General features: G+C 42.3%; 1 long non-coding RNA gene across 1 annotated transcript; it reads right to left on the bottom strand.

Annotated features, from left to right (window-relative positions):
* Positions 1 to 1,890: 1,890 nt before the first annotated feature.
* On the bottom strand, positions 1,891 to 21,353 carry LOC138226550 (uncharacterized). The gene is made up of 5 exons (XR_011184568.1): positions 21,255 to 21,353; positions 20,931 to 21,001; positions 18,917 to 19,046; positions 5,885 to 5,943; positions 1,891 to 2,140 (listed from the first exon to the last, which is right to left on the bottom strand). It is a non-coding gene; the product is annotated as an uncharacterized lncRNA (long non-coding RNA).
* Between the last annotated feature and the right edge of the window lie 2,385 nt (positions 21,354 to 23,738).

Below are 23,738 nucleotides of genomic sequence, written 5' to 3'. Positions count from 1 at the left end.
TCAGAAATACGCCTGTTCAGACTCTGATATAATTTTAGATACTGTACAACAAGCAATTAATCAAAGTCAGCTCCCTGACACACGTTAAATAATTCACAGGGTGAAAACTGTCAGGAAAGCAGTTTTTCAACAGGCATTGATGGTGTATTGTTATTTTAGTTTAAGAATTTAACATTTAGGGTCCCAAAAATAAGTCGCCTTTTAAAAATAATATCTAAAAAATCTGATTTGATTTTCTGCTATTTTAATTAGACAGAAGCCCAAAAGTCACTACGCTGCTTTTTACAGTTTTTTTACAGTAGTGTTTGACTCCAACTCTACAGGGTTGTTGTCACTGTGTTCTGATTTCAGATCCTAGCTCTGAAAGGGGAGAATGACTAGTTATTGATCAGGTCAAGAGCCAGGGGAATATTTTGGTGAGGCTAAAGTAATTGTTAGTCATAAATCAAATCACAGCATATGTATTTACAAAAGGCCCAAGCATAATGGCTGCATCAAGCTTTGAAATCTGAAGGCATGTGAGCATAGATCAACAGGAAACGTATTTATTCTTATTGATTCCTGATAGCACTTGGTTAACCTCTTAACCCAGAAAGGACAACCTAATCCCAAGCTGCAAAATTCCCCTTCTCCAATGCTGTGCTACAACAAATCAGGAATAAAACAACTTCAATCTCCTGTAATACAGCAAATTGCTATAAATTAGAATTAAAAAAAATACACACACATCCAGAAAATGTCAATTCTGAAGACAAACTAGGTTTCATGAAAGGACCATGCTATCATTAACATCCCTAAGAAGGGTTATCTCTGTTTTGGTTCTATCGAAGACCTACTACAAAGAAATAACTACTAAAAGAAACCTTATCAAGCTTTATTAGCTTTTTAATAAATCCTACTTAACAGCTGACTTGCAGTGATATACACCCTCTCCACTCTGCTACACACACACATCACAACCCATTTGAATCTTTGCTAACACTTCACTCTGTTTCAAGAAAGATGGCATGGACTCTTGCAGACTTTAACAGAACTGTAGAAATTAAAAAAAAACTGCTCAAACCCAGGTTTGAGAATGATCAGCAGTCTAGATACAAAAATAAATCCTCACAGATTCATTGCACTGCTTCAGGAGCATTACTTTAATTAATCTTTTATATTGTCCCTGCGTTTGTATATATAATTTATTTTTTTTAGTAAGGTTTCCTTTCTAAAAAAATGTGCTTTTCCACAAGAGTTTCCTCAAGCCCAGGTGCATTTGTTTTACTTAATTGAAAACCACAAATAAGTGATCACACCTTGTCCCAACAACAAAGTCCCAGAACCATCCACCACAAAATCATAAGGAAGTTCTTAAGTTCAGGAGGGATAACAGCCTAACACCATACATGTCAGTTTTGCACACACCTCACACTAAGTGGATTAGGCCAAAACTCATTCGCCTTAAATACTCAATAAACAACATTCGTGAAGCACCCGATTCTTGAGTGTCATTATTCCTTGTGAACTGTATATGAGGCCCGCATTTCCCCTGCCTTTCAGTCCCAGCTGGTTTCATGGGCGGCTTTAGGAACCTGGAAATTGAATATCATGGGACAGGTGCTCAAAGCTGCTTTGCAGTTGTGCATTAGTCAGAGTTATTCGTTGAAAAGGAGTACAAATTCATTAGTCATTGCCAATTTAGTCACCTTATGTCCAACAGTTAACGAAGGGGATCGTTGCTTTGCAGGTCTGTATCCCACTTCAAACCATCAATGCTTCCACACATTTTTTACGTGTGGAAGGGCATTCCTCCGGTTTAAAACCATTGCACAAGCTGGAAGAGGACGTAGCACAGTGACATGGCTCTGAGACAGGGAAGCCAATGTTCTCAAATGGTATCTTTTTATTTTGGACATATTTAAACTCTGTTCTGGAGTGCGACCATTCCAGGGGATTCTGGAGCTCCGCTCACTGGGGGGATTAATAATGCCGGACGGTCCGAGCTCGGCGCATGACCGCAGGAAGATCATGCAGACCCAGGAGAGCTCATTGCCTTCATGTGACAGCTGTGCTTTTCTTCTCCACCACAGCATTCAGGCTGAAGTCTTGCATTACCGCTGAAGCACTCTTCTCACCTGGCCTTGTGTCACGGCGCAGGCTAGGAATGACGGAAACAATAAGCAGAACAAGCACTTATTGCACGGGCGTTTTAAAAGTGTGGAAGAAATAATTAATTATTAATAGGTGCAGTTATCAGACCGAAGGTTTGCCGGAGGCTATCCAGTAATTTAGCTAGTACTTGGTAACCCAAAAAGAAAAAAAAAGCCTCTCTACAATATCACTCAGTTTTCCAACATTTAGCAACTGCATCCTTATAAACGTTTCTTTTACTGCAAACTAAAAGACTTGGATCAAAATAAAAACACGACAACATGGGAAAACTGCAGGAAAACCATTAAATTACCAGGAAAAGTGAACTGCAGGATGCAGACAAGATGTTATTAAATTGTTTGACTAGCTTTTTCAAATGTTAAAGACAGGTTCTGCAGTAAACCAGATTCCATACATTGTACTTACAACACACAAGGAAAAATAGCGAACACCCAGGAGAGGTATAAATGTCACTGTCCGTAAAATATGTAGTAATTTACATGGTGTGGTTAGAGAGTTTACATATGACAGGACAAAAGTACATAGAAAATAGGGAGAGCAGGAATAGAGTAGTCAGTTGATGTAAAGTAGGGGAGGGGATTTACACTTAACAGGGGAGTGTTGAGGAGTTGATCAGTGATCTATATATCTACAGGGAGTGTTGTGGAGGTGATCAGTAGACTGTAGATCTACAGGTGCTGTCTGAGCAGGGGAGTGTTGAGGAGGTGATCAGTGATCTATACATCTACAGGGAGTGTTGTGGAGGTGATCAGTGGACTGTAGATCTATAGGTGCTGTCTGAGCAGGGGAGTGTTGAGAACAGAGACATGGCAGCGGGATAGAGCAGGAAGGAAAGAAGGAGTACATCTGGAAAGAAGAGACAGACATTTCTGAAAGCACTAAAGCTCCAGTAAGATGTTTGTTGATGAAGATGGGCATATTGGTGAAGAAACAGAAACCTTAAAGGAAAGGGTCCGATTAAAACAAAAAAAAATCACATCTGAAACAGCATAGTGGTAAAAATCAGCCTTAATCTTCATCTAGAATACTCCCGCCTCTCCTAACAGTCTCTGCTGTTAGACACAGTGGTGTCTGAGGGCACCTGTGGCGTGCGAGAGAGGCCGTAAGTAGCACGTTTGCAAACATTCAATCACAGAAAGAACAGGGGGAGGACAGGTCTCATTCACTTGCCACCAGAACTTCAATTATGACACACAGGGGGTCTGGCTCAGACCTTTGTGTGTGAGTGACTTGTTTTCCCACACTGAGCATCATGAACTAGACTCCAGACTCTTACTGAGGGTACATCTCTCTCTCTGTCCCTGTCTATTCATTCTCTTCATGCACACCTACAGTACCAAGACACACAACCCCCCACAGACACCCCCCAGCACACACTGCATTGTTTCATCTAGCTTTGGAATGGATTTCAGTTTTTCCCATAATCGACCATTCAGAAATAAATATAAATAAAAATAAAAAGGTCAGGAAGAAATTGCTTGTTTTTTCGCCCTGTAATAACATTCTGACTCAGGTGCACAGTACCATCTGGGAGATGTTTTGCTTCAACAGCTTATGAGAAAGCTGTAGCTTCTGTGTCTGAATGCAGAAAGAAACCTTTCTGCGTTCTTGTTCCACGTCTTCCATGGAAGTCGAATTCTCCAATCCACAAGCTGTCTTGTGTGTATCTCATGTCTCAGTAATCACATATTAGAATGCACCAATCATAGCCAATAAGAGTGGCAATGAACAGAACTGCTTTCAATTATAAAATGAGGAAAAACGGAAAAACAGCTTGAATCTTCTCAAATCATTAAAGCAAAAGGGTAGCTGTCCATATTTTATAAATCTTGAATTGTATTAGTCTGGGGGTATGACATGCAGCCTGTTGTAGCACCTAAATGTTATAGCACTAGGTATCTACCAATCTCCGTAAAAGCCAATCTATAATATAATTACCAATGTCTCAGACCCTGTCATGTGATCCACCCTTTTTGCAACATGCGATACATGCAATACCCAATGATTTATAAGTTTGCAACTGAGAGATACTGCTTCTGTATGGATGCAGACCAGCTGAGGTCAGAGAGGGAAAGTCAAAGTCTTTGGTATTTAGTTCATAAGATGCATCAGAATTTGAAGAAAGCATTCCATGGGCCAGTCACCCAGGACATGATATTCTCCACAAGCATCAGGGCACACTTGAAAGCAAACACAGAAGCTGACATGTAGCTAATGACATTTTAAATCATTTCTGAAGTGGAAAAGAGGTGGGAATAATAGGCCTACAGCAATAACCTATAACCTGTTTCTAATAGCAAGCCTTAGGAAACTTTGCACATTAAAGACTCCACTTTAAGATATAAAATAATTCATTCTGGTGTCACTTTTTCTACAAAGACAACACAAATTAATTAAAATCAGACGCCTGTCTTAGCACTAACTTGACTTCATTTCCCCTTTCTGAATACACCGCCAGGCAGCTAAGCTGCTCTCCAGCTCCAACATTCTCCTGCTGAGACAAAACTTACATTTTTCCATCCATGGGTTCTTGAATTAATGGATTATCTGCTCCTTTCTCCCTGCAGCCACAGAGCAGAGTTCATTAGCAACTGGGAAGGCTCAGCTTCCTGGTTATAAATGTCACCTGACCAATTGTCTTCTATCAATCAGCCATGTGACTGAGGATGGGAGGACAGTCCCAGGTAAATACAGTTCAGACAAAACCTTGTCAGAACATACTGCCCTCCTAAACCAATGTATAAAAAAAACAAGAGTTCTAAATCTAATTTGACTAAATTTCTAATTATTACAGTCCCCTGCTTCATTTTGCAGAAATCAAAGGAGAACCTGATGTACAGTGTAGTTAGCCACGTCTGCTACGTTAGACATTTTGGAGACCCCCTGGGCCGTGCTGAGGCACAGTGGTTAAGCATTGCTAGCTCGCAAGTATAATGTGAGTTATATGTCCTCAGCGTGTTCTCATGCGTTTCCTCTGGGTGCTCCAGTTTCCTCCAGTCCACTCCTGGCTGTGCTATTTGTAAGCCCACAATGCTCTATATACTTCCACAATAGAGTGGCCACACCCCTTCCCTGGAATAAGCTGCTTTCTGATGATGGACAAATATAGAGGAAAATGTGGTGGCTATGTAGAGGTATATAGAGGTGCGGTGGCTCTGAGGCTAAGGGTCTGTGCCTGTGGCTGGAAGGTTGCTGGTTCAAATCCTGTGGCCAGCAGAGGAATCCCACTCCGTTGGGCCCTGAGCAAGGCCCTTAACCCCAACTGCTCCAGGGACGCCATATAAATGGCTGACCCTGCGCTCTGACCCCCAGCTTCTCTCCCTGTCTGTGTGTCTCATGGAGAGCACGTTGGGGTATGTGAAAAGACCAATTCCTAATACAAGAAATTGTAAATGGCCAATAAAGTGATCTTTTATTAAAACTTTAAACCGAGAAGATTACGTTTCAGTCAGTCTGCAGCTTCTTTTTTTGCTCTCAAAGGCGGTCTCTACTGGGAGACAAGCATCCTATGACAATGGGAAACCTGTCTCATCACAAAGGAGGCTGGCGCCACTGGTTTGGCTAAGCGTGATTAATAACGGAGCAAACTCATTAGTGCGAATGCAAAGTCTCACGCAGGGAATCTCTTTAATTAAACATAGTGGCGCATATATCAAACAAAGAGATGCAGAAAAACACATGTCGAATAATATACCACATGCAAACAACGAGCAAAGAAATGAATACTTACAGCGTGCTGCCCATTTGTCTGATTCAGACTGTGAAGACACATCTCTTCCTCGCTCATCACTGGAACTCGGAACAAAAGCAAAAGACGGGGGATGATTTTCTTGGTTTTGTTTTTATTATCTCACATGTTAAAAAGTGTTTGAACAGGAGGATTAATAATCGGCTATTGCCTTTAATTAGACTGTGCCTCTCTATACAAGGCGCCACTGACATGAAGAAATGTGTAGAGGGCTGTGCATGTTGAAAGACTTCTGAAGAACTCAGCTGGTCCCCGGCACCTCCACTCCAGTAGAGATAGTCTCCTAGATACATTCCTAGGTTAAGCTTGTTTGTGTCATCAGCTGTCTGGGGTTGGGACACCTCATTGTTGCTGAGCGCTGCCCAGGGTAGGATTGGGTTGGTAGACAGAGTTGGAAGGCAGTAAATTGATGTGAGGATCTCATTCAGCTGTTTGTCGAAAGATAACAGGATATGAGCTTCAACTCCATGGCTGAGGAGCTTGCTTCATATTCCCACAACCCTTTTTGGTAAAGAAATGCCCCCCTTTGTCACTTTTAGCTGCATTTAAATGTAAAGATGTAATTTCCACTTGTGTTCTTGGGTTGGTATCTGCTGAGTAAACCTTCTTACTGTCTTTGAGGATTTTTAATAATTGTATCGAGTCCCATTATGGACTTTCTTGAAGATGTTGGCCTGACTGTGACCAGAGTCCCCCAGAGGCAGCGTGGGGTTTCCAAATGCCCAGGGATTTGGGTTAAGATGTTCTCGGGCTGGGTGGTAACTCTTTCTTTGCATCTGCTAATCTGAAAAGCCAACACTGTCTCAGGGGCTCGGAGCAGTGGCGTAGAAAAAGAACAGAAGCCAGAGTACCTTTTCAGACAGGATTAACATACCCTTTCCTCACCCCCACCCACACCTGACAGTGTCATGTCTTCCCTGCCAAATAATGGTCCTCTATCATTAGGACACAGCTTACATCTAACTATTTTCTAACAGCTTTATCCAGCCCAGTGTCACGGGTGGCGCTGGAGCCTATTTCAACAAGCAACAGGCTCAAAGTGGGGCACCCCCAAGGTGAGACGCCATGCCATCACAGGGCAGACACACAGACACGGACATGCACACACTCACATCAGGGAATATTTTCCCAGAAGCTAATTAACTCACCGGTATGTCTTTGGACTGTGGGAGCATACTGAACCACCCGAAGGAAGCCCATGCAAACACGAGGAGAAAGCACCCCAGGAACTGAACCCAGGAGCCCAGAGCTGCGAGGCAGTAATCCTAACCACTACCTCTCTGGGTTACCCGCAGCGGCGTTATTGTGGGTTCAATTAACGTGACATAGAAAGAATAAACCTAAGAACGTTACATAAAACAATAGAACAATATTAATTGAAAACAATGTCCCCATGTCTTCTCTGTAGTTTTATTTTTAATGACACAAAAACAAAGGAGGAGGAGTTTAATGACTTCCCCACAAGCTTGGGATCTGAGGGCTGTCTGCTTCTCGAGTGCTGGAATCCAGAGCCGACAGGCTAATGTGCTTCAGGAGCTCTAAAGTAGTTGGGCTGCTCCCACCTTACTTTGTGTTTATAGAGAGCAGCAGAACAGCCAAAATGATTGCGCTACAGAGACAAAATGAACGTCTGCATTTTTGATTGACAATAATTGTTCACAGTCAGTGTTCATAAAGCCCAGACGTTGGTGCTGACTGACAGGTAAAATGCTCCTTTAGACATTAAAAGTCAATACACCTATTTTGCTGATTAAACTGACAACATCCTTATACAACTGGCCTTTTCAAACAGAATGAGCACTTAATATGCTGTACATGGGATTTTCTTCTTTAATGTTAATGATAGTCTCAGCCTGGATACCACTTTAGAAAAATCGTATTTGGTCATTTATTTCGTGTCTTCAGGTTATGTGAGCAAAATGCATTATTTCATTTCTTGGAATAACCTGCTGTTCAAGGGAAGTGGGATTATTGTCTCAGGTCGGCAGCACAGATCCGAGTATCTGAGCATAACACAGGTTGACAACCCTGCAGGTGATCTTCTCAGCTTAAAACATTGCCATTATTTCATGCTCACTGTCAGCACATTGTGTGAAATCACAGGGCATTAACTGCGCCAGCATCTGAAAAGAAGAGGATGTGAGAAGTGAGAAATTCGGGATCAAAATGGGCAGAAAACAAAGCTCCCTTCATCATGAAATCTCACTGGGAGAGGAGCGGAGCAGAGAGGGGATCTTTTGGCAGCACCAGTGAATCTGTAGCCCCAGAAGAGCTGTGATCCACATGACCCAGCTGCGCTCTGTTCCAACACTAACACACCGAGCTATACCGGAGGATTGGGCTTGCTCCCTTGTCCCCAAAGACGCCGTTTTCGGATGAGGTCAACATTGGTGTTGGTGGAGGGGAGTCCCCACTACCTGTAAAGTGCTTTGAGTGTCCGGAATAGCGCTTTATAAGTGTAAGGAATTATTTTTAATATACCAACTACCACTCCCCCTTCTCTTGCACTGTTAAGATTGGGCATGGAAAGTTGGCATCACCACATCACCTGTTTCAGTTTCAGTTATGAGCAGCTGTGGAATGGGAACCACAGTAGTCACAGCCCTGGAAAAAGAGACATGCTAGAAGCATATTTGTGCCTTTTGAAAACAAAAATAAAAAATGTATTAAAAATACCATTTATTTATAAGCACTATTATGCTGCGTTGTGCTGAGGTGGTGTCTGACAAATAAGACACTCGACCCCAGACATCAGGCACTACAGAACAGAACACTCATAGCTCAGCTAGTGTCCCCCATGTAAGTCTAGGCTCTGGTTGTGATAACAGAATGACTTGAGGCTTTTGTGCTGATTGGCAGTCATCTAATATTTGGCTTTCCCAGACCTCCCCACAGATGGGCGTGGCCACCACAAAACACAGCTCCGCCCAGCCCCTCCCAGCCCCACCCCCACAACACTAGACATCTGGCAGCCACTGACCTCCCCACAGCTGGGCGTGGCCACTGCAATACACATCACGCCACTGCTCATAGCTGGCAAGGAAGACAAAAGGACACTCTATCACAAAACCAGAACATAAACCAGCACATTTTTTTCCCCAAACAAAACTGACACAAGCATTCTGACGCAAAAGCCTGCATTCTGCAAAAATCAGACAAAGATAGTTCTATATGTACTTGTCCCTGGGATTAATCAAATATAATTGCTAGTCAGGATAATTTGTAAAACACTTATACCAGTGAATTATATTTTAGGTGCTTGCATTCTGTTATTGCGTGATTGTTTATAGCACAACAACATGGAATTTAAAATGTAAACCTTTCAGCAACGCATCACACCTTCTGTTGCCTTGAAGATAAGCATGCCAAAACAACACCTCTTTGTTGTTCTCAGTAAATAAATAAAAAAAAAAACTTGAAAAGGAAAAGATTTTCCAGGTAGTTCCAGGGAACATCCATTTTAGTGTTTCACTGTTTTTTTGCTGGAACTTTAAAATTCCACCCAGAGTTTCTGAGGGCCTGTTGGGATCTAATCTCGACAGAAAAACGTCCTTCACCCCATTTGTCTATGAGCCCTGAGCACAAGGGTCAGAAATGCACAATGAGATCACAGCCTCAGCGACACAAAGGGCACAGTACCTCTTCCATGATGTGGTGAAAATGTGACGTTTTAAATGGCTGCAGAAAACGCTTCGAAAGGGACCACACGTGGCCGGGGTGTCTTAATAACCAGCAGGCAGGGTACAGCTCCCTAGGAGGGGAGAATCCATTCCTATCGGCATGGCCCGCGTTTTCAAACAACTGCTGCGCGAATCTCATTCTGCAGCTGGCAGTTCTCTCCCTTTCCTCAGGAAAGTCAGACCGGCGCCGGCAGTGCTGAAACTCTTCCACGAGACTGAAAGAAATCGCTTTCCTCAACCGCTTCTTATTTGCTTCCACATGATGAAGTGCTTTCTAGTACTCAAAGGTAAGGGGGGGGCCTCATGGTTTGCACACCGTACAAGTCTGTTAAACACCACCTGGACACTTTGTGATTGTCATGGTTCCGTGCGGGGGTCGTGCCCCCCCCGCCGCCCGTTCCGGCCCCCACACCTGGGGCGCGAACCCGGGTCTCCTGCGTAACGCAACAGGGCACCAGCCGGGTGAGCTAAAGGAGACCTCCCTCAGCCCAGGCTGCTGAGGACCCTGCTACGCGCATTGAGGGCGCCGACGTCACCCCACTTAGCTCCGCTACACCTGCACAGCTGACATAAGAAAAGCAGCTGAAAGTGAAGGAGAAGCACCGATTTGCTTTTGATGGTAAGCATTCTGCTCCATTGTGGGTTTTGCTACGATAACAGCTCTTTTAACATTTTAAATACTTGCACGTTTGCATTTCCACAACCTCCAGAATTGTACCTTTTGACTGTATGCATCTTAAATTAACACTTGTCATTTATTTATACATAAGGGGGTTAAATCTATACATTTTTTTAAGCTGGATGAAGGCCAGTGCAGATCCTCAAATACCAAAGATGTGGCTGTAGCATTTTGGGCAAATGTTACTCAGAATCCATTCTGAACTTAACTTGGTGGAAGGTTCAAAATTCAGTAATTGCACAGAATCTAAACTTAAAGTTTGACTCCCCCTGGCCTAGAACATTTAATTTAGTTGTAAAAATGTCTTTATAAAAAAAACAGGAGGCTCTTCTTTACAAAATAAGGTTGTAAGAGTATATAGAACAAACTGACAAGCCTTGTTTTGGAAGCTGATACCCTGGCTTTTCGTCAAGCCTTGTGGAAATTGCTGTGGTGGTTCTCAGCTGGTGCGACTGTCATATTCATACAGTGATCACACTTTCTTCAGCTGCACTTCAGGATGTGTTTGATGTAATGCCAGACTCAAGGGCAAAAAGAGACAACCACATCAGTCACCAAGACACAAGGCAGACCTTCTCAAATGAGCACAACGGTCAACAACACAAAGGAGAAAAGTGCTTTTTCTTGTCTCACAATGTAGAAGATCTTTTCTTCGGACAAAGGCAGAATTGTCTTCTAATTCCTGCAGCAATGCCGGGACATAATGTGAATCATCTATCATGTCTGGGTTAGAAGAGGAGACGTGCTTAATATAAGCAAGCTTTACAGGCCTACAGACAGTGTGGAATGGCATGCAAGGCTTTTTTCCATCTCTGAGAAGAACTTTAAAAACATTTGACTATGCATAGTTCCACATTTTTAAAAACAAGAGAGACGGGAGAGACACCAAAAAGTAATTTTAATTAAAACGAAATTGATATTAAGAGCATTGATTGTTCTTCCTAGCTGGAGAACGTAATTCTCTGACGAGTACTGTATTTATGAAAAGAAATTGAGAGAAAGAGTGAGCACGCTGTGTGTTTTCACAGTGCCGATAGGAATTAACAGCAGCAGGCATGGACATTCCCGTTTATATCATGACAAACTTATCGCCTCTTCCCAAGGGGTAGTCTGAGCGATCCGTAAACTGCATTGCTTAATGTAAGATGCAGAGATTGCACTGCCTCTCCAGCGTGTGCCAGCACTTTCTCTTTTGGTTCCTGCTGTAAATTCCTGGGTCTTTTTATTACATTTTGCACTGCTAAAATCTCTCATTTGTTGGCCTAACAGAGCAGCATTGATGACTTCTTCACAGACACCCTGACAGCAATGTCAGAATGACTGATGAGCCTTTCTATGCATTCTGACGGGGGCTCAGGAAATTTGCTGGCGAACCGACCAGAAAAGTATTATCTGAAATCATTGCTGTCCTCTGTAAGTATGATCAAACTGTGCTGGAGGAGGCCAGTGAGGTTAATATTCAATATCATATCCTGAAACAAGAATGATAGAATGCAGGCAGAGCTTGAGGATTCTTCTCAAATGAAAATGATTTTCTCTCACTTGCTATTACATCATATTTAACTGAAGATCTAAATGCCCCCAGCTCCGATTTCAATTACAGGTGATAATGAACATTTTAGGTGTCAAGCACACAGCCAATATTGTTCTAAATCTGTACAGCAATGGAAACGTTGGGTGTCCTTTCTGCACCATCAATCTGCAGTGAGAAAGCCCTGTGTAGCTGTAGTTCTGACTACAGCAGCTGGAGATGTCTTGCTGAAATTACAACAGCATTGCCAGGCATGGTATCTGCAAAAACCACAATGTGTACGAGATTGTTATTCAGACCCATGAAGTCGTATAATTTGTTTCCTTTTCAGATGTAAAGCAGCAAGAGCTCATTCTATTGCTGAAGGAGGCAGGAGGGACACACATTTAACTACCTGATCTGTACTCATTTAATTCTTATACAAAGTCTATAGACTTACCCTGAAGACAAGTTTATATTTCTAAAGGTTGACAATTTACAAGACCTTGTAAACTCATTCAATAATGCAGACTATGTACAGTTAGTTGAAGGTACAAATAAGCTAGATGAATCATTTTTAACTTGAACCAGAGGTTAGCAGTTTAGGCACCATTTTGAGTCCCAATCTGAACAATTCAAGAGCATCATCTTGCCACTCTGAACCAAGCACTGACCTGGTTCAGCATTACTGCTATAGTGTCTTAGTTTATTAAAGGACACCTGCTTAAAGCAGAACCACCAGCGTTCAGCTGAGACCTTGAGGTGAGGACAATACTACTTAGCTCAAAACTGCTTCAAAGTATGCTCATTTTATTCACACACCTCAATGCATAAATCACAATGAGAGAAAAAATAAAATGATCTTTATACTGAATAAGGGTGATGATGTAATTACCTATGATTTCACCTAAAATCTGGTGTTCAGGATATTTACTTCCACAACACTACAAGCCTGGGAATGGTGTAAATGCTGTGGATTGGAGCAGAAGAGTAAGAGTAATTAAGTGTGACATAATTTCAGATCAGTCACAATAGATACATTAAAAAACAAAACAATTTCCACAGAGTTAAATCCCTGCAATTAGCAGAAATTAGCAGAAAAATATTACTTTTCAGAACTAGTAAGTTTAGTTCTACATAATGCCACTGTAGCGACACATCAAGACATGGTGAAGGTACTCCTATAGCTTCCTGACTGAAGGTGTTCAGGTTCAAATGGAAATGAAATAAATAAACTCAAAATAATAAAGCTGTTACTGCAGATTGAAACTTAATTTGAAGCTCTCTAAGACTGAACTTGACAAACTGGTGTTCATTTGAATGAGATTAAATATATTTTAAACATGTAGTAGATATCCAACAAGATGAGGGAACATAAGAACAAAATCAGGTCAGGCGTGCAACCTCCCTGTTCAATAACAATCCTGGCATGTGCTGACACATGGACCTGATCTGCCTCAGGATAGACTGCTGTGGGATTTCTACTGTCCTACACGGCCGTCTCCTGTCCTGTGGAAATTACATGGAAGGGCACTGAACACTAACAGCAGGAGGCACTTCTTTACTCAGAGGCTTGTGGGAGTCAGACATGTTGTTGAAAGTGATATCCTGGCTTCTTCCAAGAAACATCCGGATGAGATCTGCCTATCAAATAGCTCCTAAATACCCAAGGTGGCAGATGGGCTTAATGGCTTTGTAACCATTCTTATGTTAATTGCATTGGCAAGTTGGATCCAGAAAGTAACACTAAGCTCAGAACAGGAGAAAATCCTGGACATAGCAAGCCCTCTAATTTTGTTCTTCTCGACCTTGTCCAATTGAAAACTCAGCATCGTTCAATCTCGCAGTGTCCTCCTGGAAAAGGATCACTTCCGGAATAATGTGCTGCAATAGAAGAACCGTTGGCTCATGGACTTTATCAATGTGTCCCAGGATTCCTTGTGTTAAAGGAGGTTTCTTACCTCATCGACTGGTGGAGCTCAGCAACTCCGCCAGTTGGCTTGAACACAGCAATGGCCACAATGTGTCCACACACAGTCTTATATGTAGTCTGCCAAGGCCAGGATAGCATTCACTGATGAATAAAATTGACTACTTTCTCTGCACCTAACTCAGTGTTCAGTGTTCAACAAAAGACAGATATTTTGTCTGTCAGAAAGCTCATCTGGCCTCCGGGCCTTCAGATGGTTCCATTCTCATGGCAAGCTTAGGGCATGTTGCTGATGCACAGGTTATTTCTTCCTACTATGTCTCATTCTCTAGTTACTGCATTCTGAAAACAATTATGCAAATGCTTCAGACAAATGTGCAAGCCAAGGGCCTAAGAGGTGACCATCTGACTTCCAGGCAGTGGCCTGTCTCTCATAGATTCTAGTTTTTCTAGGTCTGGTCTACTGATCATTGAAGTGAAACATCTCATTCTGTTTGCAACTCGTCTTGCTGACAGGCTGCCTTCAATCATTCTGATAGCAACCAGGTGATCGTCATTACTCAAGCCGGTCACATCGTTCTAGGCTGTGTAAAATCATGTCTTCTTGAGCGGTGGTTCATACAGATTCATATTCAACTCCTGGTGGCAATTTCAACGCAAATATCAAACCCTGAGCATCTGCCTTTTTAAATAATCGTAGCCGATGTTCAGTATCATGATCCCTAGGCAAAGTAATATTCAAACAATTAATATGCCTGTTGGTTCAGTATTTAAAATGTAAAATAACATTATGCATGAGCCCTAAGAGATACTGATGTAAAACATAGACAGCTGCACTTTCATTGTGTGTCACTGTATTAATTTGAGGAGAAACCTTCAGACTGCCACAGCTTTCTTTTGCAAATAGCTTGCCAAGAATATGCACTTCTTTAATATAGATAGGGCCTTTCAAATTTTGTGAGTGTTTCTAGGCAGTCTGTCTGCCTTTACAGTTGTTCAGCAGTGCCTGCCAACTGTCTGAACCATTGAAGGCACCTTGTCTGAGATTCACAGACCAGGCGCTGCAGGTTCAGGTTCAGGTTACGCCATTAGATGACAGTGATTCAGGTTCCCCAAGGGCCAGTTCCTGATTGGCTGGGTGAAGCCAGATTGGGATGGGTTTGGCTCCTGGCTTACTGCTGAACCAGACTTTCTGAGACATCCATGAGCTTTGTAGCATTGCATTGCTCGATGTCTGCTCTGGACCCTGTGGGGTTCACAATAGGGAAAAAATGGTATGCTCCATGCCTCCCCCTTCATGCTGGGACCAGAGTTGAGCTGGAAAAGCGGAGCTGATGACAGTAAAACTGAGGGAGGGCAGAAATAAAAAAACATACTGGTGATTCTGGTTTTAGGAATTAAAAATCAAATAACTGGGCCTGAAATATGTTTACCTTTCTCTTTAGGTGCTTCCTTTGTCACCAGTGCACCTACTGATCATCAGAAGCTTATCCATCAAAAGAGAAGCTCTGATTTCAAGGGTACCTGGGCGCAATCAATGAACAACAGACTGCAATCAACACAGCAAGGCCTGTAGATCAGCAAGTCCTAAGAAACACAGCGTGAGAGCCAGGCATTTGACTGGGAGTGCGCTGGCACATCAGTGTAAGTGCACTGGCTTCCCTCGAGCACCAGCACAGAACGGTGCTGCAGGGACGCAGCATCTGCCTGTTGGTTTTCTTTCCACCCCTGCTCTTACTGAGCTCATCGTTAGCGGAACCGGACCAATCGAATGATTTCAGCTGCTGGTGAATCAAAGAGAGCTAGAAAAACCTGATGGATTCTAGGCCTCGATCACTGGGCCAGCTGTAGGTTACAGTCTGAAAGTCTTCCTAAAATATCCCACTCAGAAACACGGTGAGGAATGTGCCCCTTATTTATTCTCCTTCATTGTAATGCCTAGTGTCATGCCTATAACAGAACAGACAGCTGGCCCCTCTTTTATAATACAGAGATTTCTGTGAGGGCAGACCAATATATCCTCCTTTTACTAGGACATCTATACAGATGGAGAGGGTGTTAGTATTCCTCATGTGTTAATTTAGGATATTTGCATATTAAAAGTGGCAAATGTAAGATTTTAAAGTGCAATCATTCCTCAAATTCAAGAATTGTACGATCAGTGCCTCAACATTTTACTGTAGTAAAGTAAGCAGTTTCAGGTTCAACACTTTTTTAAGGTGCAGCAGCAATCTTAATGAGCTGTTCTGAAGTCATAAACATTTAAAAGCCCCTTTAGCAGTAGACTTTCTAAACAATAAGAAAGTTACTTCTTAGGTACTTTTTTTTTTTACTAAGCAACACATGCACACACCCCAGATAAACAACTTTATGAAAATAACTAACGCAGGTTCGGCACCATCACTATTAGAATGATAAAAAAATTAGGCTATCTGACTTACCAGCACCCCGACCCGGAAAACAACCGAGCCTGCTAGCATAACCTCATCCCGCTATGCTCACTGCTTTATAAAAACTCTGTGGAAAGGCCCTGTGGCAAACTCCTCAGGAACTGCAGTTTTAGGGAGCTGAAGTCACCAGGTATAGCCAATTCCATGATTTCCCTGTGAGAATCCAAAGAATGTAGCTCATTATAATGAACTGCATGAAATATGTGAATCTTCAGTATTTCTGGGATACTGCTTGAGTTTTAATGTCTGTCAAGTTACAAGTGACTGACTTATTGGACAAGGCATCTTCGAGTCAAAATGAAATGATTTCAAAGGAAGTGATTCAAACTGAACGGATTTATTTTTCCCATCGCACATACACAAAACCAGAGCTTCAAGGCGAACAAGTTAAATGGACACATCAGCAGAAAACAAGTGACAAAAAACGAAAGAAAGGCGTCAATCTTTAGACACAATTATGCGTTTTCTAAAAAGAAAGATGTGTGGGCTAAGCATACTCTGCTTAAAGGTAAGAACAGACAAAACAGCTCTGAGAAATATTTCCACAGCAACAGAAAACAGCAGAGCAGGGGTTTTGATTTCAGTACTAAAGCCAATTTGCAAGTTGACTCAAATTCAAAGTGCTGACCATTGCTGTCTGTCCCTTTCTTTGCGTCATTGTGATAATCTGAGGTGTAAAATGTTTACATTGTTTAGTCCACAGATACATTATTACTCACAGCTGGGATTTTGCGTTCCAAGGTTAGGTTGAAAAGACAACCTGGACAAAAGATCACCAAAATATTCATTTTTAAATGATTTTTTTTTTCTGTAGGAAGGCTGGGTTGGAGTGTGTTGGTGAAGGGATGCGGTGCTTCTGATTCACTGTGACTGCTGTATGTTTTAGAGAAGCACATTGCTGGGCACTGTGCGGGCCAGATCTTTCTGCTCATTTGGCTTCACAGCCATTCACCCCCATCTTTTAAACATTTCCCATGAGGCAGTGCGCTAGTGGGGACAAAGCATCTTGGGGAAGGATTATCCACAGGGATGTCACTAGTGTCCTCCACAGGGGGTAGAGGGTACCGGCGGGGGTGGTGTTGGATATAATAATGTCATAATAATAATAATAACAATAATAATAATAATAATCATAATAATCATAATAATAATTGCTTATACTTATATAGTGCTTTTCTGGACACTCCATTCAAAGCGCTTCACAGGTAATGGGGATCCCCTCCACCCCCACCGGGGTGCAGCCCCACCTGGACGATGGCCGGAAGATTGCGCAGAATGAAGCACACGCTTTTTGATGTGAGTCAAATCAACATTTGTGACAGTCCAGAGTTAGAAATCAAGCGAAATACAACTGCTTGTGGTGCTTTATCGTGGTGGAGAGTAACTGGCCAGACCCAGCCTAGCTTGATAGCAGTCATAGCATACAGGTGTGAAAAGGTTAATGTTTTAAGGTGGGCTTTTGCAACTGTAATTGTCAGTCACATTATGAAGCTCCAGCTTTAACAGAGGAGGACAAACAAGAGAGCTTGATTAGGCATGAAGAAAGACTGATGACTCTGAGGGGAGAGGGAACGGGAAGAAAAAGGAATATGATGCCGATGATGCCTTTTTATTGAATTCCTGCTATTAGATATTTCCTTCTTTCTTTTGTACTCCCATTCTTTGAGCTCTGACAGGCAGTGATTGCTTGCACGGGCACGCCATCGTTTGTGGAGAGGCCCAGCCCTGCGTTTCCATTATCGCTGCTTCTCGTTAAGGACATGAAGGAGTTTTGTTTTGCCTTGTCGTCACGGACAGAGGGGCTGGCGGTGCCATCATGACTGTGAATCTGCACTGCTGAGGCAGCCTAATAGCATTTTATGGGATGTCTTGCAGGTGCAAAATAACAGCCATTAAGCTTCACCACCTTATAAAAGACCAAGCATTTGCCAGCCATTTCTCACATGTCAAATATTGACCCTTGGAGAATAGGAAAAGCACTGAGCACAGTGGAAGAGATTATATTTGCAGAAAAAAAATGACACTCATCTATGTCAATTGCTTCTTCCAGGGCGATGCTCAGTGTTGGACACAAAGAAATGGCATGAAATTCTTAAAGTCCTACATGATGCAATATTGTCTCTATATGTGGGGCATTGCAAAATAAATAAAATGCTAATATTGTTAGCGTTTTTGTCCATTTTGTACTGCCTGTGTTGCACTATTTGTCCATTGTTACTTTATGCTGTTTAACTGTTAAACAGTTTTTCTTCCCATTCTGCTCTTGACTGGGGGCTTCTGCTTTGTGGTACTTGTAATTGCATTTGTTATAAATTAAATTGCGGGGATTTGGACTCCCCTGCCAAGTGAACAAGCCTGGAACGATTCTCTGAGAAGCACACGAGCCAATCCAAAACAGAAAGCCAAAATAGAAACATAACCTCAGGTCTCGACAGCAAAATGAAAAGGGGGATTTGTTCTTTATAGACACTGCTCACTTTGCCATTGCTACAGGCACTCAGTGTATACACAGTGAAATCAATCACCAATAAGAAAGGTAAAATACATCATAGAGGGAATTTTAAGATGGAAAATGACTAGGGACAAGCAGAGACACACGGAAACTCAAAAGTCCTTGCATGGCAAAATGTTCTTCCGCACAGAATCTGTTCAGAACCACACAGCCAAAAGTGCTGACCTTACAAGAGCCCTTCATATGAGGAAGACGTTATGATAAATAACATACATTTCTCAGATAAAAAGGAATAAAACAAGGCTGATCTCACCTGCACAAAACAGGTGATTTTGGTACAGATTGAACAGACGGCCTATCCTTTCCTGGAGCCAAGTTTGGATCAAGTGTCCCTAGACAGGACTTGTAGTCCATCAGGTGCAGAGGAGGAGACAGATTCACAGCTGAAAATGAAGAACAATTCCTGTACATCGTAATGAAAACCAGTCATAAAATACCTGTCAAACTGGGCTTTTAACATGTTTTAAAATCACATGTCCATAGGGAAACAGAGAGCATTGTTCCACAGAAAGGATCCATGGCTGATCTGAGCATCTATTTCCAGGCATTATGTGAGAGTGTGACAGTCACGGTTCCGCGCGGGGTCGTGCCCCCCGCCGTCCGTTCCGGCCCCCACACCTGGGGTGTGAACCCGGGTCTCTGGCGTAACGCAACAGGGCACCAGCCGGGTGAGCTAAAGGAGACCTCCCTCAGCCCAGGCTGCTGAGGACCCTGCTACGCGCAGTGAGGGCGCTGACGTCACCCCACTAGCTCCGCTACATAAGGAAAATAAAGTTGGGGGTAGTTCTATAAAATGGCTACTAAGGAAATAATAAGCATTTTCATTAGGTCTCGGGCTACCACTATAGGAAAGTCAATAAACCAAAACCATAGGCCACACTGCAACACATCTGGACAAAACAAGCGGTGCAGAGAAAGAAACAAATCCTACCTGTGACTTGTATCATTGGTGAAGCATGGACTAGGAGTTCTCCCTGCATAACGTTTGAAAACAATGGACTAATTGTCATTACATGTCCCATAAGGATGGGTTCAACAAAGTGTCTCCAAAAAGTCTAATTATTGGCAAAATGAGACCAAAAAGCACTACAATGTAAAACAATAAAAAAAGACTAAACTCCTGTAACCATGGGAATAATGTGGACTAGCTGGCAAACCTGCTAACTAGCTAACCTTTCCAAGTACTGTACTGTATCTCCACCTTTGTCATCGGGAAACAGTCAAGAGAAGCAGGAAACAGGAAGTCATGTGATGAGGAAAGACAGTAGCCGGTAATAAGTCAAAGAAGGAGTAAAAGTATATTAATTACGCCCTTTTTGTGGCCAATGTGAAAATCCTTACACTTTTCCTACCGTTGTGCCTCTCCACAATGGTACCACCCCATAAGTACCACATCCCAAGATAAAGTGATACAGCCTTCCAGAAAACACAATGACACCCATTGCATTATCTTAGTCTGCTCAGAAAGACACAAGAGTGTTCTAGGAAAAAAATCAGTTACTCTAGCCAGCAATACATTTTTAAAATTGCTATCTAAAATGGTTTAACCTGCAGTGCTCTAAGATCTGAACATGAAACCACATTTTGTGTTCTTCCCGTTTATCTGGGAAACAATCCAATCTGGTGTTATATTAATTTTAACTTTGGTTTCTTTGTCCATCTAATCCATCTAACCCTGGGTCCTACCATCTACCCATCTGCAAAACTACAGATGAGAGAGGGGGAAAGGCTTCTGAATTGTGAGTGACACATTTCCCCTCAGTCTGCCAAAGAAACAAATCGTGATTATTACAATAAACAGTATAAAAACAAAACTGACTGCAAGGCAGAGATTAATACATTAGAGAGAGACTGGGGTAGATATGAAACTAATTAAGTAAGCCCAAACTAATTCTCCGTGAGAGACTGAGAAAGAGAAGTACCTCAGTTTAAATCTCCTCGCTTGGCGCTTAACTGATAAGCAGCTGGGAAACATACATTAATGTAATTTGTTACTCTGACTACCTGAGAGGTGCTCTCAGAGATGAGAAAATGCCACTGGGGAATTAATAAATGTTTCTGAACTCCCCAACTGTACGGCTGTAAATTACACACGAACCAAACAAAGATTGATGGGCAAATAAACACTGCAATTCATGCACATACGCAATATCCCACAGCTAAAAAGTGGATACATTTTAATGACCATATTCCACCTGTTCAGGGTGGCAGTGTGGAGCTGTGGTCAGGGTTCTGGTTGTAAAAAATGGAGGATTGTGGTTTCTTACCCTGGGTGGGACACTGCTGCTGTTCTCTTGAGCAAGGAACTTCAGCCACACAGCTCCAGTAGAATACCCAGCTGGAGAAATGGGTGCGAATGTAAGTCTCTTTGAATTAAAACGCCTGTGGAGCAGAGCAAGGCGCCTGACTACTCTGTCACTAATGGCTTTTTGCAGCTTCTAGTTTATTTAGTCTTTCAGATCGTTCAGCTCTGCATTAATGTCTCTTTTGGATTCACCTTTGAACTCCTTTAGTTCCTTCTTCATCTCCGTCTTAAGATCATTTATTTTTATTTTCCCAATAGCGTAAATCGCCCGGAAGGCTTTACTCACGTCTTCGACGTCGCCAAATTCTCTCTCTGGGGAGCCGTGCTCATCGGCATCTGTTCTCGCTTCGGGGGCTACTTGTGCTTTTTGTTTCGGTGGACCTTTCTCGGACTCTGCCCCACTCGTATTGGGATTGTTAGATTGGTTATGTTTTTTTTTTTAATAGTTGAATTTCATGGGGTTTTACTCTCAATAACCGGGAGTTAAAGCCGCCGGATCTATTACTGCGTCGCCGGGTGTCCTGCCTGAATACTCTTAACAAAATCTGCAGGTTGCGCTTGGTTACTTTGGAAACGTTTGTCTGAATAAAATATTTCAAGAGCAGAGAAACTCTGCTTCAAAGTATGTAAGTATTGATAAATAAAAAAAACAACAAAAGGGAGATTTGTCAATTGCCTTCTAACGAAGCAGAATGTTTGCTGATCCAAAAAAAACAGTTTTTTTTTTTGTTAATAAAACCTTAATACTGCAGGGGTCACTCTAGGGTGGACCTTGGCCCAGTGACCATATCGGAATGCAAATGGCAGAAGCTAAATGACAGCTGTCCCTATTCATTTCTTCCTTCTACCCACAGACCGAAAGCGGACTCTAGCTCCTCGGAGCCATAAGAACAGAATCAGTGTCAGAGTACTTGCATTGTGGTCAGATATGGTCCCCATTCTCTTAATCACTCCTGGCCATCATGCCATACAATCACGTTTTATCTGCGATTGTTTACAGCAGGAACTTACAGCAGGCCCCATGGCTATAGGGAATTGCTTCCTGGGTGAGATTTAATTAGAAATATAAAACATAGCAATAACGCCAAAACAAAAATACTTTGGATTGTAGCCAGGAGGGCAGCTTTCTCTTCTTGGCCACAGGGAAGAAACCTTGCAGGAGAGCTGTTGTATTGAGCTGGGGGACGTTTTTGGTGCCTGAGGCCTGCCGTTTCCCGGTTTTGTCCCAGACAGGGTGGTCCCTTCGGAGAATTCAGTCGCGGCAAAACAATAGGGCACAACCTCAGGGATCGGAAGAGCCAACCTCTCCAGCTTCAGCTTGATTTCAGGATGGCTTGAGCAGTTGGAGTTGTTCGCTTAATTAGAGCACGTTTTCCAGATGTTTGTTCACTGGGTATTTTGTAGCTCCCTGTAAACATACAGATCTTCATTTTTTTATTGTTCTTTCAAATTGTAAATGGCTAAGTAAAGAATTTCATAATACAGACTTAAATATACATAATTTAGTGACATTAAATCAGTACCAACATTCAGAAATAGTGATTGCTACTTATATTCTGTTTCATTGTCCCACTGTCACTGAATTTATATAATATATGTTTATTTCAGATTCATTTTTTCCTGTGTGTGATTTCCTTAATAAAAACAGCTGTTATGTTGTCCTCGCACCTGACACATTTAATTAGCAATCCAATCTTTCATAAGAACCCCGCAGTTCATCCCTTGGCAAAAGTAAACAAACAACTGTTCGCTAACTGTTGCCTTCAGCTCCTAATGCTTTTCATGATTATGAATTCATCAGCCTGCCAGAACAGACAGAAAGACTTAGTATAAAGTGTCAGATGTAAGAGCTTTCATCAAATTTCTAGTTTGTCAGCTAGATCAGTTATCTAGAGAGCAACATTATGATTGCTAGAAAGTGTGCATGTGGGTGACTAATCTCTCTAGAGACACCATTAATGTTGCACTGAGGCTTCAAAATAGTATTTTCTGAAGCACTTTTGTTTTCTGAAATTCGGAATTGCCAGTTTGTTTTTATGTGCAGGCTTTGCAAATTTGGAATCGTCCATTAAAAGGTCTGCCGAAATCGTACCTCGTTCATGCCTTGAAGGGCGAGGAATAGCCATGCTTTCTTGTGAAACACACACTTGTCGGAGCCATGTGCTGCCTTTTTACTGCACGACCCACAGGTGCCCAAACCACAGTTACTGTCACACCGCCAGCCCAACTAGACAGCTTACTTTCCACCCACGACAAATTCACACAACCTGGCAAGCAACTGTACAGGACCGAATCAGTGGTTTTCTCAGGAATCCAACCAGCCTGGGCAAAGGTGAACATATCCAAGTGTTAATCTGCCAACACAACACATGGATGAGCGCATGGTGTGCAGAAGAAGGCTTCTGCTTTCTTGACCACTAAAACCTTTCCAAAGCAAAGGTGACAGATTACTGCTAAATGAGATTCTCACTGGTTATCGTGGCACAAAATTCCACAAAGAAACCCAAAAGCCTTTAAACGAGAAAGGAATGGGGGGAACCAGAGAAAACTGAAAAGGAAATTACACAAGGAGCAAAAAACAAGGGAAAACAACAGGGAAAAACACAACAAATGATCAGGTAATTAATTGCTACTATCCAAAAGCAACAGCTATTAGAAACAAATGAGATGAGATAGAAACTACCACATTACCGGGCAATTATGATGTTACTGGAGTCCCAGAAACATGGCTAACTGAGAATGATGGAGAGGAATGTAATTTAAGTCGATA

The sequence above is a fragment of the Lepisosteus oculatus genome, chromosome 2 (genome assembly GCF_040954835.1).
Source record: "Lepisosteus oculatus isolate fLepOcu1 chromosome 2, fLepOcu1.hap2, whole genome shotgun sequence".
NCBI classification, from domain to species: Eukaryota; Metazoa; Chordata; class Actinopteri; order Semionotiformes; family Lepisosteidae; genus Lepisosteus; species Lepisosteus oculatus.
Note: the sequence above shows the minus strand (reverse complement) of the source record. Positions and strands in the feature narration are given on the sequence as shown.